The sequence below is a fragment of the Barbus barbus genome (assembly GCF_936440315.1).
Source record: "Barbus barbus genome assembly, chromosome: 27".
Classification (NCBI taxonomy): domain Eukaryota; kingdom Metazoa; phylum Chordata; class Actinopteri; order Cypriniformes; family Cyprinidae; genus Barbus; species Barbus barbus.
The window spans coordinates 12,995,102-13,009,077 of NC_136755.1; the positions used below are offsets into that span (position 1 = coordinate 12,995,102).

General features: G+C 37.2%; 1 protein-coding gene across 2 annotated transcripts in view; it reads right to left on the reverse strand.

Moving 5' to 3' along the window:
* Positions 1 to 13,976, reverse strand: part of LOC306847113 (uncharacterized protein) — a 49,763-nt gene that overhangs the window by 11,690 nt on the left and 24,097 nt on the right. The window contains exon 2 of one of the 2 annotated variants that reach the window (XM_079380896.1): positions 9,500 to 9,595. The exons of the other annotated variant lie outside the window; for it this stretch is intronic. The gene's annotated coding sequence lies outside the window, so the exon portion shown is untranslated. The remainder of the gene's footprint in view (positions 1 to 9,499; positions 9,596 to 13,976) is intronic. 2 annotated transcript variants of the gene reach the window in all.

The window sequence follows — 13,976 nt, forward strand, 5'->3', positions numbered from 1 at the left end:
CGGGGCTCTGCTGGACTCCAGCAGGACAATTTTGGGCTTTGCTCCGACCTTGAGCTCTCCTAAAGTGTACAGCGTAGTGCGATGCTTTTTTGCAACTGTGAGCTTATAGCGCTGCGGTTGCCATCTTATTTTACTGCCGCGTAAGGATGTGCAGTCCCAAAAACCATGAGCGAGCCTGTATATTTAGTCACGTCTGTGTGAGCATCTGTATTTGCACTCGATAAAAAACTTGCATCCTCCTAGTTCTCACATGTAGCCGTTTCCCCCTCCAGGAAAAACACGATCACAAGTCACAGGGAAAACATGGAGGCCAAGAGTGAGAATGAAAGAGTCAGACAAACATAAAATGGGCAAAAACAGAAAGAGACTGAGAGCATTGTCGGTACGGCCAATTTGGTTAGTTGTTGAATAGTTGGCTATCGTTGGTAGGGGGGAGGGTGGCTGAGGCTTTTTTGGGGGTTGTGGTATTGTGGGCAGGATAATTTAGACGTTCTTGACCATGTGCCCTGCTCTGAGCAGGCGTCTTAACACTCGAAACGATCAGAATCAGACATTACCCCTGTTCCACAGGCTGGCACAATCTGTTTATCTAATGTTTTTCTTGAAAAGCTCTGCAGACGCAGTAAAAAAGTCTCACGCAATCCGTCTGGCCAAGCGCTCGGCCATGCATGCGCACTCTCTTTGTTTACAGCGCACAGCTGAGGTCTAAAACATAGTTATGCACATAAGGATAGGCGACTGCCAAATGTCTAGAACACAAAAAATAAGGAGCTTCTGAGTAACTAAAGCCAGTCACAACCATTGAAGATAAAACCATCCGACAAAAGGAGCAATTTGGCAAACGCTGGTTATGGTTTATCTAAAACAGATTTATAAAGAAGTTCAAAACAGAAATTGTTCTAAGAGCAGAAAGGGAAATAAGCAAGTATTTGTCCCAGATATTACAAACTTTATGGCTTTCCTATAGTAAATCGGCCTCCAAATCAGAAAGTAACAGGGAATAGTAATTCACCAAGACCGAAAATGAGCTTTAAAAGCATATCCGTGTAATTAATGTCTAACCAGACCTGTGAAACTCAATCGTGGAATGTTCTCATACAGGTCCTTGTACGAAAACAGAAAAAATAAACACATAACGCATTACTTTTTACTATCATCTTAAAAACAGCCCACAGGGCCCAGTGTAAGACCGCTCAGGTGTGTAAGTTCATGTAATATTGTTGACAACTTAAAAACAAGACAAATATGAATGTTAAAATTAATATTTATTTTTAAATATTAAGAAGCAGTGAAAAAGTTGTATTTTTTCAAAGAAATAAAAATATTATGTGTATGGATAATTAATAATGATGATGATGATGATAATAATAATAATAATAATAAACATTTAAATTTCAAATTTCAAATAAATAAATAATTTATAATAAATACATAAGTAAATAAATAATAAAATAAAAAAGATAAGAGACTAAAAACAAGATAAACCTTAATGTTAATGTTAATATTCATATTAATTTAATGAATAATATTATATTATAAATATTTAATTAATATGAGTTATTTAATATTATTAAGCAGTAAGATATTTTTGTTTTCTTTTTTTCAAAATAATAATAATAATAATAGTAGTAATAATAATAATAAAAATAATTGCAATAACTTGTGTGCAATAATAATATGAAATATAACTAACAATAAAATGATTTCATTTAAAATTTTAAATGTGTACATGAGTAAATAAATAATAAAAGTAAATAAAATTAAAAAGTAATTTTACTTTAGAAATTAAAACACGCTCAGTATACAAGAGGTGTATTCAAGTATGTATGAATTTAACTTGTGTAACTTGTGTATGAATATAATAATAATACAATTTTATAATAATAATAATAATGTGTGTGCAATAATAATATAAAATATATCAATAACAATAAAACAATTTTATTTAAAATTTTAAATAAATACATAAGTAAATAATAACAGTAAATAAAATGATAAAATAATCATTTGACTTTACAAATTAAAACATGATCATCATACAAGAGGTTTATTCAAGTGAATTGCATTTTTAATGGATTTGTAAATAATAAATCCAGAAATAAAATAGGGTTATGAATTTAGAGGCACGTTAATGTAAACGAAAGTGTGTCTGTTTGTGGCTTGCAAGAGCATGTGAGTGTTTGCACAGTACAGACACACTTCTATTTGATAGACACCATGCTTATGGAGTCAGTGAGAAAGGTGGAAATTGGGTCTGAGAGTTTTATTCCATAAATCAACTTTTCAGCACGAGTTAAATCTCAGGAGGGAGTGAATGGTGCTTAACCTGTAACTGCCTCCCCGTCTGCCAATCTCATATCGCTCCTTTTCCCCCCCTATGCAATCGGCTACCTTAGTAACTATACAGCGCTGCACAAACATTTAAGAACGCGGTGCTCATTTTCAACACGCTGCACGTTTACTTTTTCTGATTGCATGGTGTATTAGCGGCCACCGTGACCTGAGCCCAGTGTGGATATTAAAATGGAGGTTTGGCTAAATTGGCTCTTAGACAGCATTTCTCAGACACATTGACAACATTTAACAGAATCGTTCAATAAATCATCCATTTAAATGCTGTCAGGGTCCTGCTGGGGTGTGACTTAAGCTGTTTACGCTGCCATTTTGTTCCTCACCCTTCACTTTTTTCCATCAGCGGGGCCTCCAGCCTGCACCAAGGGCCCCATAGACGTTATGCAATGGCCCTAAAGCTAACGCTCCTTTCAAGTTAACTGAGAGATAAACAGTGAATTTAAGTGCTGCACTTCTACTGTTTAACGTCTTCAAATAGGGTTTGTGGATACTGTGGGAACATGTTTTTCTCAGGTAGCTCAGATGAAGCTCCCTCTAGCTTCCCCCAGAGGAAATGTTCTCTTAGACACAGTAAATAACAGACACTATTCATTGTAGCTGTCTTGGTTTCTTGGCTGTGTGAATGAGGCACATACCTTTCACGGTCTTGGGAATACAGCAGCGTGTTTTCTTGGACAGACACACACATGTAGCATGCACAAGAAGTGAGTGTTTGGGTTACACCAGCTGGACCATTAGCACTGGTGCTCCTATAGCTTGGTTTATTATGACTTTCTGTTTAGATTTAATCAGAAATTGGCCACTAGGGTGTCTGGAGGGCTTCATCTGAGACCATACTGAACATGTGTTTTAGCCTCCCCACTCAATCTGACCTTTTATTGCTCATTCTCTTTAGATTTAAAGCTTTAGCATGATAAACAAGGGACTGCATTGCTAACGCATTAGCTAACATTACATACAGCAATGGAATCCAAATACAACAAATACAAAATTTAAAAGACACTATGTAGGCCTATCATTATAGATAATGTGATTAGAAACAAGCATGAATGATGCTCTCATGAACGCGCGGCGAAGGCTGTCAAAGAAGAGAAGAATTTGTTAAATAAAGTCTTTTTTGTTATCTTTGCACACAAAAATATTTTCATAGCTTCATATCATTATGGTTGAACCACAGATGTCACATGGACTATTTTAATGATGTCCTTACTGCCTTTCTGGGTCTTGAATGTGTCAGTTGCATTGCTGTTTATGCAGGGTCAGAAAGCTCTCAGATTTCATCAAAAATGTCTTAATTTGTGTTACGAAGATGAACAAAGGTCTTGTGAGTTTGGAATATGGATATGAGGGTGAGTTATTAATGACAGAATTTTCATTTTTGGGTCAACTATCCCTTTAACTAAAGAAAACATGAAGATAAAGTGCAAATTTATTTGTTTACAAATCATGCACTCTGGTAAAAGTGTTTTTAAGTCATAACAGTATTATGCAATGAACTGCACAAAAGTATGTCTTACGTGTGAAAATACACCTTTTATTCTCTGACCCATAATTATATATATTTTTAAAAGGATTAAAATTTTTCCTGCATCTAGTGTTAATTTTAGCTGGAAACTGTAAGTACAGGTTATTTTGGGGATTTATTTATGGGGAGATAGCATTCCACTTTGCTCTGTTTTGTTAGATCAGCCCACACTGTCTTAAGTGTTTTTTCATTTTATGTATTCATAATTTGATTTAGTCCAACTGAGTTCTGATTCCAGGGCTCAGTCAGATATGTTTTGGTTTGTGAACATAAGATTAACTGCCTGAGGGCATCTCTTTAGGGGCTTGTGGAGGGTCGATGTGTTTAGGTGAGTAACCTCTTTTTTTGTCACACATTGACCTGATGCATTGATATTTTTCCAGCTCATTATATATTTAAAATATTCTGTATTTGAATCTATCGCAATGGAAAACAAAGAAGGGCATTTGAGTTGATGTTGATGTTGAACACTTTAAGAGACAGAAAAAATGGATGTGGAGAAAGAAACAGTAATAAGAATAAAGCCCAGTCTCCAACTGAGAGGCACTTTGTTTTGTTAATTGTGGAGAAAAATCTGATTAAGACAGCTCCAAATACAATCCAGGTGTTAGCTTAAAAAATCAGCCTAGTTTACAGGAAAACGCTCACATTCTTTCCTATTCCACATGAATATGAAAAACGAGTCATACAGGCACCGTAATCAGGACTTATACCTGGAGGGACAGTTTTCTTAGAGCGTATAAGAACAAATATCTGAATGAGGGAATCGAATACGTGTACAGACAATAGAGAAGAAATACAATTTTAATTGAGATTAAATCATTTAAAATTTGATTAGTATGGTCTGTTTGTCCTTATGATGTCTGATGAAAAACCAAATCAAAACAAAATAGACTGGTCTGGAAAATATTCCTCTTGAATAATGCATGTGTATCACAAATAAGTCTCAGTGAATGTATTTTATAATTTGGTTTATAAATTGGCGATTTTTCATATATGAAGCTTTAAACTCTCGTGAGCACACAAAAATGGTATAGAAATAAACACCAATAATAATATACTAAATCACAATTCTTAAATAAAAAAAAAAAAAATGATAAAATAGATTTGTAAGTTATAATACTAGCAGGAGAGCTGTTTGGTTCAGTGACTTGACCTGTGCTCTGGCTGTATCCCTGATGAGTGCGTCTGGGTCTGTCTGCCCTCCTCTCTCCCCAGACACAGACACAATCTGATCCCCACGTCCTTCCTCATCTGCTCTGTCAACAGTCTCTGTTTTTCCCTTTACCACTTTTTCTATCTCCCTTTCCTTTTCTCTCTCAACATCTCTCTCCTCTTTCCTATTATATGTCTTTTTTGAGGTTGAGCTGGCAGTCACTTCTCTCTACTTCATAGTTCTCTTTCCTTTTCTCTGATTTCTTTCTTGCTTCTCTACAAAAATAATTCTTAGTCAGGATTTTTGTCTCGTTTTCTGTTACAAATATCTAAACACCCTTAAATAAAATTAAATTCTGTGAACAGGAAATTTATGCAAGATAATAAGAGATGCAAAAATTTAATATCTTTTTCTTTCTTTTCCTACCTGTTTTTAAACACAAACCTCACAAAATATTCTTATATTTATGCTTAAAAGGAAATTTAATCAAGCTTAATTCAATAAAAGTATATACGAATAGTGCACCCAAATATTAAAATGTAAGCATCATTTACTCACCCTGTTGTTCCAATCCATGAAATTACAATTTTTTAATAATTTAATTTTAAGAAATAGTTTTATGATTTAAGATGAACACAAAAGAGCATTAAAATAGTCCTTATACTGAAAACCTTGACATCCATCCTTGCTCTCCTTGGCATGTCCAAGGGAATTCATGAGAAAAGTCCATTTTGTGAATGAATCATATCTTTTCAATGAATCTTAAAATACCAGTCTGAATGAATAATTCACAAATCAGAATAATCTTGTGACTCAATCCATTTGAAGCTGCTAACAGATTTTCAGTAAATTATAATTAAAATTTCAATCTGTTTCTCCCAAGAAGCCAAGATATGATTATAGAAGAGCTGAAATATAGTGCAAAAATGATGTGGTCCACTTTTTGTTTCTTTGTGTGCTTTCTGTACTCATTGCAATTACATGGACAAAAACGACCAGTTTGTTCTTCAAATTGTTCCTTATGTGTTTCAAAGAATTAAAAAGGTCATATGAGTTTGAAATAACAAAATGGCCAGTACATAGCAGACCTTTTCTATTAAATGCCTCTCAAACAAATGTATCTTGTTTGAAAAATATTAAAACTGTAAAAAAAACAGTAATAAATAAAACAATTTTCGTTCAGAGTTCTCTTTCATGGCACAGCACATTACTTGTGCAAATGCTCTTATTGTAGTTTGCCAAGGCCTGACGATGCAGGAGGCTCTTTTCTCTTCACGTCTCCCCCATTAAACACAGACACGTGCTTGCGGTTCACACACATTGTCCCTGGGTGGTATAGAAAGAACAGAAGCAGTACTGAGAAAAAAGTATCGATGGATAGACGGAGGAGAGAAACACACTGGAGTGTGTATAGCAGCAGACGGGACAGAGCGTTCAAAGAGCAGTCATCAGCTGGCTGTGGTTTGTCTCCGCAGCCTGTGCCATATATTCAGTCCGAATGACGAATGGCCCACTCTACTCCTCCATGTGGGTGGCACTCGTCAGTGGAGCAAGACCTACATGTGTAGGTGAACTCCTTGGATGCATAACATGTACATACCTATGTCTGATGTGGATGTGGGGCCCCAGGATTCTGTCAAGCTAAAATTACACCGGCATTCTTACAGAACAAGGCACAGTCCGCCTCCACTCCAGTGTGCATTAGGAATGATAAATGAGTACAGTACTTAAATATTGCCCTTTTCTCAGATCATCCAAATATTTTTCATTCAGCTCATCCAGTCACAAATGACAAGCTTTTCTTGGTATAACGAGGCACAATTAGACGTTGGAAACCAGGCCAATGGCTACATGGATTTAGACTTGTTTTTGCTGCGCAGGGTGTGAATTTATGGAGTACCAAATAATTGGCTTACACCAGGGAAATCACACTTAATCCAAAGTTTCACTGTTCTCCAGGGCTGGAAAAATTCTGACTTGGTCACAAGTGAGAATCGCTTCCAGAAGGAGAGTGAGTGACCTGCAGGTTTATTTCTATTGTGAAATTCTGATCCATTGCTGATGCAGTGTTAAACTGCTTGCTAAACTATCATGACTAGTGCAGCTCTGAGCTGTTGGTGTTGGCCGATGCAGTCTGCTTGCTGACCATGGCAAAATAGAAAAGTAATTGTTAGCTTTTACACCTCCTTCGTCACCCATTGCAGATATCTAATGGTGTAGTGGCAGATTTTGGGGCAAATAGAGACCGATCGGATTTGTGAAAGTTCCTTGAAAGTTCCTTGTGAAAGTTCATTTCATTACAAATATGTATGACTTACTTTATTCTGTGGAACTCAATAGGAGATGCTTTCGAGAATGTTTACACTGTTCTTTTGCATACAAGGAAAAGGAAGGAAGGAAAGGACGTGACGTGTGGCCTAGTATGGTGTCCCATACTTGGAAGTGTACACACACACACACACACACACACACACACACACACACACACATGTTGGTTTTTGTGGTTTATGGGGACTCTCCATAGGCGTAATGGTTTTTATACTGAACAAACTGTGTGTGCTATTGCCCTACACCAACCCTACACCTAAACATAGCCCTCACAGGAGACTTTGTGCATTTTTAGATTTTCAAAAAAACACCATTTAGCATGTTTTTTAAGCCTTTTGAATTACGGGGACATAGGCAGTGTCCTCATAAACCACCTTCATATTGTAATACCTCTATCATACCCATGTTATTATACAAATTTGTGTCCTCATAAACCACATAAACATGCACACACACACACACACACACACACACAGAGCAGTGGGCAGATAATGCTGTGGCGCCAGGGGAGCAGTTGGGGGTTCGGTGCCTTGCTCAAGGGTCTCTCCTCAGTCGAGATATTGAGGGTGGAGAGAGTGCTGGACATTCACTCCCCCCTGCCGGACCTAAGACTCGAACCCGCGACCTTCAGTTTACAAGTCCAACTCTCTAACCATAAGGCCACAGCAATGAAAGTAAATTGACATCAAGGGCTTTTTCCAAAAGAACCAAAAAACATAATCAGGCATCATAAAATCAGTCCAAACTCATTCACTATATTACAAGTCTGAAATTATATAATAGCTTTGTGTGAGGAACAGACTAAATTTTAAGTGGTATTGAATGAAAATCTTGCCTGAAAATTGTGCTCAAGTCAAATAATTTTTTGTAGCACTTTTCACCTTACATATTGTCTCAAAGCAGCTTTACTATTACTGATGATCAATGGGGAGAAATTTTAAATCTGGTTCACTCCTCTTCTATATGTGCTAGACATGGCCTATTGCAGTGTAAAGTGCTCTACAGAGCTCATTTAACAAATGCCAAACTAGCGAAAATTTTTCCAGATAGGAGTGATGCTTGTCATCGCTGCAAGCAATCTCCTGCCAACCATCTCCATATGTTCTGGAGTTGCCCTCGGCTGACAGACTTTTGGTCCAATGTATTTGATACACTTAATAATGCTCTTAACATAGACTTAGACCCTAACCCCTTGACAGCTCTTTTTGGCATTTCCTCGAGACCCGATTTAACCGTCTCATCCCGCCAGGTCATCGCCTTTACTACTGTTTTAGCTAGACGAGCTATTCTCCTTAAATGGAAACATGTCATCCCCCCATCGCATGATATGTGGATCCGAGAAATCTTTTGCTGTATAAAACTTGAGAAGTTAAGATTCTCGCTTTCAGGATCTCTCAAATCTTTTCATTAGACCTGGAAACCTTTTTTAGATCACATCAAAGGCTTACTCTGTTCTCCTGATACCAGCACTAATACACATTAATTAATTCTATTGGAAAGAGGGAAGATTGATTCTTGAGAGAGAAATTTTCATTTATTCTTATGTATTTGTTTATCTTTATTTGTTTAATATATTATTTAGTTTTTTTTTTAATTAATTTTTAAATTTTTTATTTATTTATTTTAAATTTATTTTTAGTTTGTTTTTGTTTTCTTTTTCTTGGCTTTATATTCTAATGTCTTTTGTGTGGGAGGGTTCTAAGTGGGTTTGTATTGAGACGATCTGTAATTTCTTATTTTTCACTGAATACATTGTATGGTCTTGTTAAAATACCAATAAAAAAAAAAAAAAAAAAAGCAGCTTTACAGAATATCATGATATTAATGTTTATATTATTTAAATAGCTTACATTCTGCAACAATACAAGCAATGAAGCAGGTGAGATTGCCAAATAGTATATATCGCTTTATGTGAATATACCGTATGTATGCAGATAAAGTTGGATAACATGGTTTACACTTTGCAGTGATATATATGGTCACCATTTACTTTCATTGTATGGAAAAGAAAAGTTTGGACAATAAATACCTCAAGTTTTGAAAGACCTGAAAACATGAATAATGAAATTTTGAGTCAACTATTCCTTCAATCCCAACTTACTCGAATGGATAAAAGTGTCTGCTAAATGGCTACTTACAATCACTGTATCACTGTGTCTGATGGGTATCCAAGACACATGGAAATCCTCCACTATATTCTCACAGTCTGGATGGCAGAGAAAAGGACTCAGGCTCTGTGATGAGAGTGAAGGGTGAGAGAGTTTGGGGATTATAATTTAATAAGAGCCAGGAAATCTTTGTCAAACCCCCAAAGGGAATGAAAAATGTGGTGTTCTGTGGCAGACGGCAGGATCTCAGACGGAGAGACAGGTCTGCTCCTCTGACACAGGGATGAAAGGCCAGCAATGTTAGCATCACAGGTCGCAAACCACAGCCAAAGCCACTGTCTGAGGTGGGGATACTCTGTTCTGAAGCCTCTTCCATCATACCCAGGGAGAAAAATATGGAAAACCACACATCGCAGAATGTTGACACATCTTACTACTCAACTTTAGAATGAGAGAATGACAAAATAATGATGGTTGACAAAGACAAACATACAGATAGACAGACTGAACCATAGACAGAGAGACACATCATAAGAACAATATAAAGAACAACAGAAAGAACGGCAGATAGACTTCAAGAGGAGCAGAGCTCTACAGGTTCAAATTAATTCTGCTCACAAGGGTTTATATATTGGTAACTTGACTGACACCTTCCACCCCACCCATCCGACAGAAACTAATGTATGAAGGATTATTGCACTAGACTGTGAGCCCCATTTCTCAAACTGTGTGTGTGTGTGTGTGTGTGTGTGAGGGGGTGTTGTGGTTTGGGGTGGGACTGTGTGCATGAGCATTTGGTATGAATTATAGTTTGCTCTCACATCTTTGCACATATACACTATTGACCAAAAGAGTGATCAAAAGAATCCACATCGAACATCTATCGTTTGAAGCGTGCTTTTTAGTGTTTCCTGAAGAAACGTTTAGCCATCCATATGTGCCAAAACTTGATTTAAACATGTTTTCACTCGGGCGTGTGTGTGAGAGAGGGTGAGTGGTCAAGATTCCACTTTGGGAATGCGATCATTGACACTTTTGTCCGGATCGGACGGTAAGAGGAAACTTTGAGCCACGGTGCGGGATCAACATCTCATTTCCTCAAGCTTCTGGAATCTGCACTCTCTCCTCCATTTCCTGGAGGTGAGGCTTTCATTCCCTCTCTGCTCTTAAACCTCACCCTTTCACAGGACCTCCAGTTGAGATTAAATAGATGCAATTGAAAAAACTGTGGGTTTGTTACCAGCACAATAGTCCAACTGCCAGTTGGACCTGGAAAGTGGAACAAATACAGATCCCTAGAGGCTGGTATCCCACACCAGACGTTACTGTTCCAGCTCTTTAATTGTTGTTCTGACTTCCATTTAGCTTTCTAGAACTTAGCGTATCAGTGCCAGGCTTCTTCACAGACTAACTTCTGCAATTTCCTCAACAAGCTTTAGCTATTTTGACCTATCCTGGCACCAGTACACAAGGATTCCCCTTGACCAGTCCTGTCAAAAGAGATGCCCGATCGCAGTCCAACCCCTTGGAAGATTAAGCACTGCATTGTCCGAAGCGCACGTTGTGTAAGACAACACATCCAGCCCCGGCCTCACCCCGACTCTTAAAGGCCTGTAAAAGCTCTGTGTAAACAGCAAATAATGAGATCTTACCACCATCGTACTCAAATGAAGAACAGACACAGTGTGGGGATTAAGCAAGTGAGAGAAAAACATAGGATAGTGAGGGAAGCGTGAGAGATGAAGAGGAGGACAGAGAATGAGAGACATTCAGGGATCACTGAAAGCTCTTTGCCATTTTGGTTATTTACTGAAAATTGTTATGATGACAGGCAGAACAGAGTCGCAAAGGGGATATGTAAAATGTGGAAACATCTTTGCTGGAAAAAGGAAGATGGTGGGATCTTAATCTTTAATTGTCCACTAGGGAGGGAGCAACAATTGAGGACAATAACTTTGAATGATGGCGGGGTGGTCCAGCCAGCATGCGCAGCCTCTCTGGAAAAGAATCATACAGTGTAATAAATGTGCTTTCTACAGGGAATCATGTAGTGTTTACAGTGTTTAAGCCCTCACAGTGAGAATCTCTACAGGTGTACTGATGATAAGAATGGCTTGATTTAGAGATCCACCGCATTCAAAGAGGTCTGTATCCTGGTCTGATATGAAATGAAATAAAATCAAATGTGTAAAAATGTAAATAAATGCCATATGACTGTCATCATAACACATCTTTTCAAGTTGTTGGCTAAATAACATTCAAAAGAAAAAAATACAATACACAATACACTACAGTGTTTTTTTCTAATGTTCTAGTAAATAATCCTTTCAAACATTTGTGGTCAGTAAGATGTTTCAAAGATTAATAGCTTTATTCAAAACAGACGCATTAATCAAAAGCGACAGTAGACATTTATAATGCTACAAAATGCTTCCATTTTAAATTGCTGTTCTTTTCAGCATTCCTAACTAAAACATTAATATGTGACACTGACCAAATCAGCATATTATAGTGATTTCTGAAAGATCATGTGACACTGAAGATTGGAGTAATGGCTGCTGAAAATTCAGCTTTACCGTCACAGGATTAAATTATAAAATATATTAAAAATATATTAAAACAGGATTTAAATTGTAATAATATTTCACAATAATACTGTTACAATATTTGCTGTATTTTGATGAAATAAATGAAGCCTTGGTGAGCAAGAGAATTCTTTCAAAAATATACGAATAATCTTACCAACCCCAAACTGTTTAGTTTTTCAGACAGGTGGCGACGCTCACAGACAGCCTTTGCTATCAAAATCTAGCCGAATAAGATGGAATACATGACAAAAACAGTGGACTTTGATGAGTGCATACAGTACAAATGCAACCATCTTCTGACCTCCTTGCACAACTGAAAAGTATAAAGGTGTCTTAACTAATTTGTCCTGTAAAACAGAAAGGCACAACTCCCTACTATCCTCTGCAGGGTAAAGTAGTTGTAGTGAGTACATGTCGAATGTATTCAAACTGGTTTATAGTCAGTGTACTTTAAAAGGCCTCAATTATGTGCTCAAGCTTTTCATGATAAATGCTGCTTCAGATGCTCTGTTTCTCTTAAGGAAAAAGGTGAGCATTCACTCTGTCTGCCAATTGGTGATCTTTGTTTTAGGGATTGGATAAGTTCAGTTTAGACTTTGAATCTTGTAATACTGGCAGTGGAGATGTCAGTTGGACCGTTAAAGGAATAGTTCAGCCAAAAATTGAGACAAATACAATTGGAGTTATATTAAATAATATCCTGGGTCTTCCAAGCTTTATAATGGGACTGACTGGTGGTCAAGATTTTGGTGGTCAAGAAAACGTTAACTGTCATAGTCACGTTCATGAGAGAGTAGGAAGTAGGCATAGTTAGCAACAGTTAGTGGACGCTAGAGATTACGATCTATAAAGTTTCAAATATGGATATTTTTTCTTACACAAATATTTTGCTTCACTTCAGGAGGCCTTTATTCACTCCTGGAGCCATATGAAGTACTTTTTATGATGGATGGATGTACCTTATTGGATTTCAAAATATGAACATAGATTCATTGCCATTATAAAGCATGGACGACTCAGGACATTTTTAATATAACTCTGATTGTATTCATCTGAAGGAAGAAAGTCATATACAGATGGTGATTAAATGATGACAAAACTTTCATTTTTTGGTGAACTATCCCTTTATTGTCTCAGGTTTCAAGAAAAAAGCTGGAAAATAGCAATAACATTCAACAAAGAGTCTCTGAAATCTATTACCAGAGACATAACTGATATTTAATTTAGCAGTGGATGGCCTGCATATTTAACTACAAACACAATATTTACCTTTTTTAGACAATTTCTCAGACTTCAGATAACAGCAGCGCTATTGGCAGCACATTTCTGTGTGGGTTTTTCTCATGAGTGAGCCCTGAACAACCCCCATATGAATAATCAGAGGAAAAACAAACATGACGAGGTAAGAAGTTGTACATTGCCACTGAACCATGAGCAGAGGCCTCATTACTGACAATCAAAGTCTCTATTGGTAAGTCCATACAAAATAAGACCTTGTTCCTGTTCTACAGCTGGAGGAAGGAGAGAGGAGCAGGTTTTTCCCTTCTCTATCATGTGCTGAGCACCAGATGTGCCTAAACCGTGAATATGAGAAAAGATGGAGGGGAAAGAGGAAGGAGGGGCATAAATCTAAGCCAGGCCTGCATGGAGTCGGACAGGAGGGGTTAACACAATACTTCCACCCATACTTTCAACTGCATCCTGTCCTCCTATTTTCTCACAACCTTCACATCTTCGTTTCCTGCCTCTCCTCTATGGTGAGGTCCACTTCTGCCTCCACCTAATGAGGGAATGAATGACGAAATAAGCCTGGAGACACTTTAACATTGGCAGTGAATCATTTCAGCTGTAACTCATAACAAGTAATTCGTGTCATTCATTGTGGATGAGATATGGAGCGGGAATGTCACAACATGATA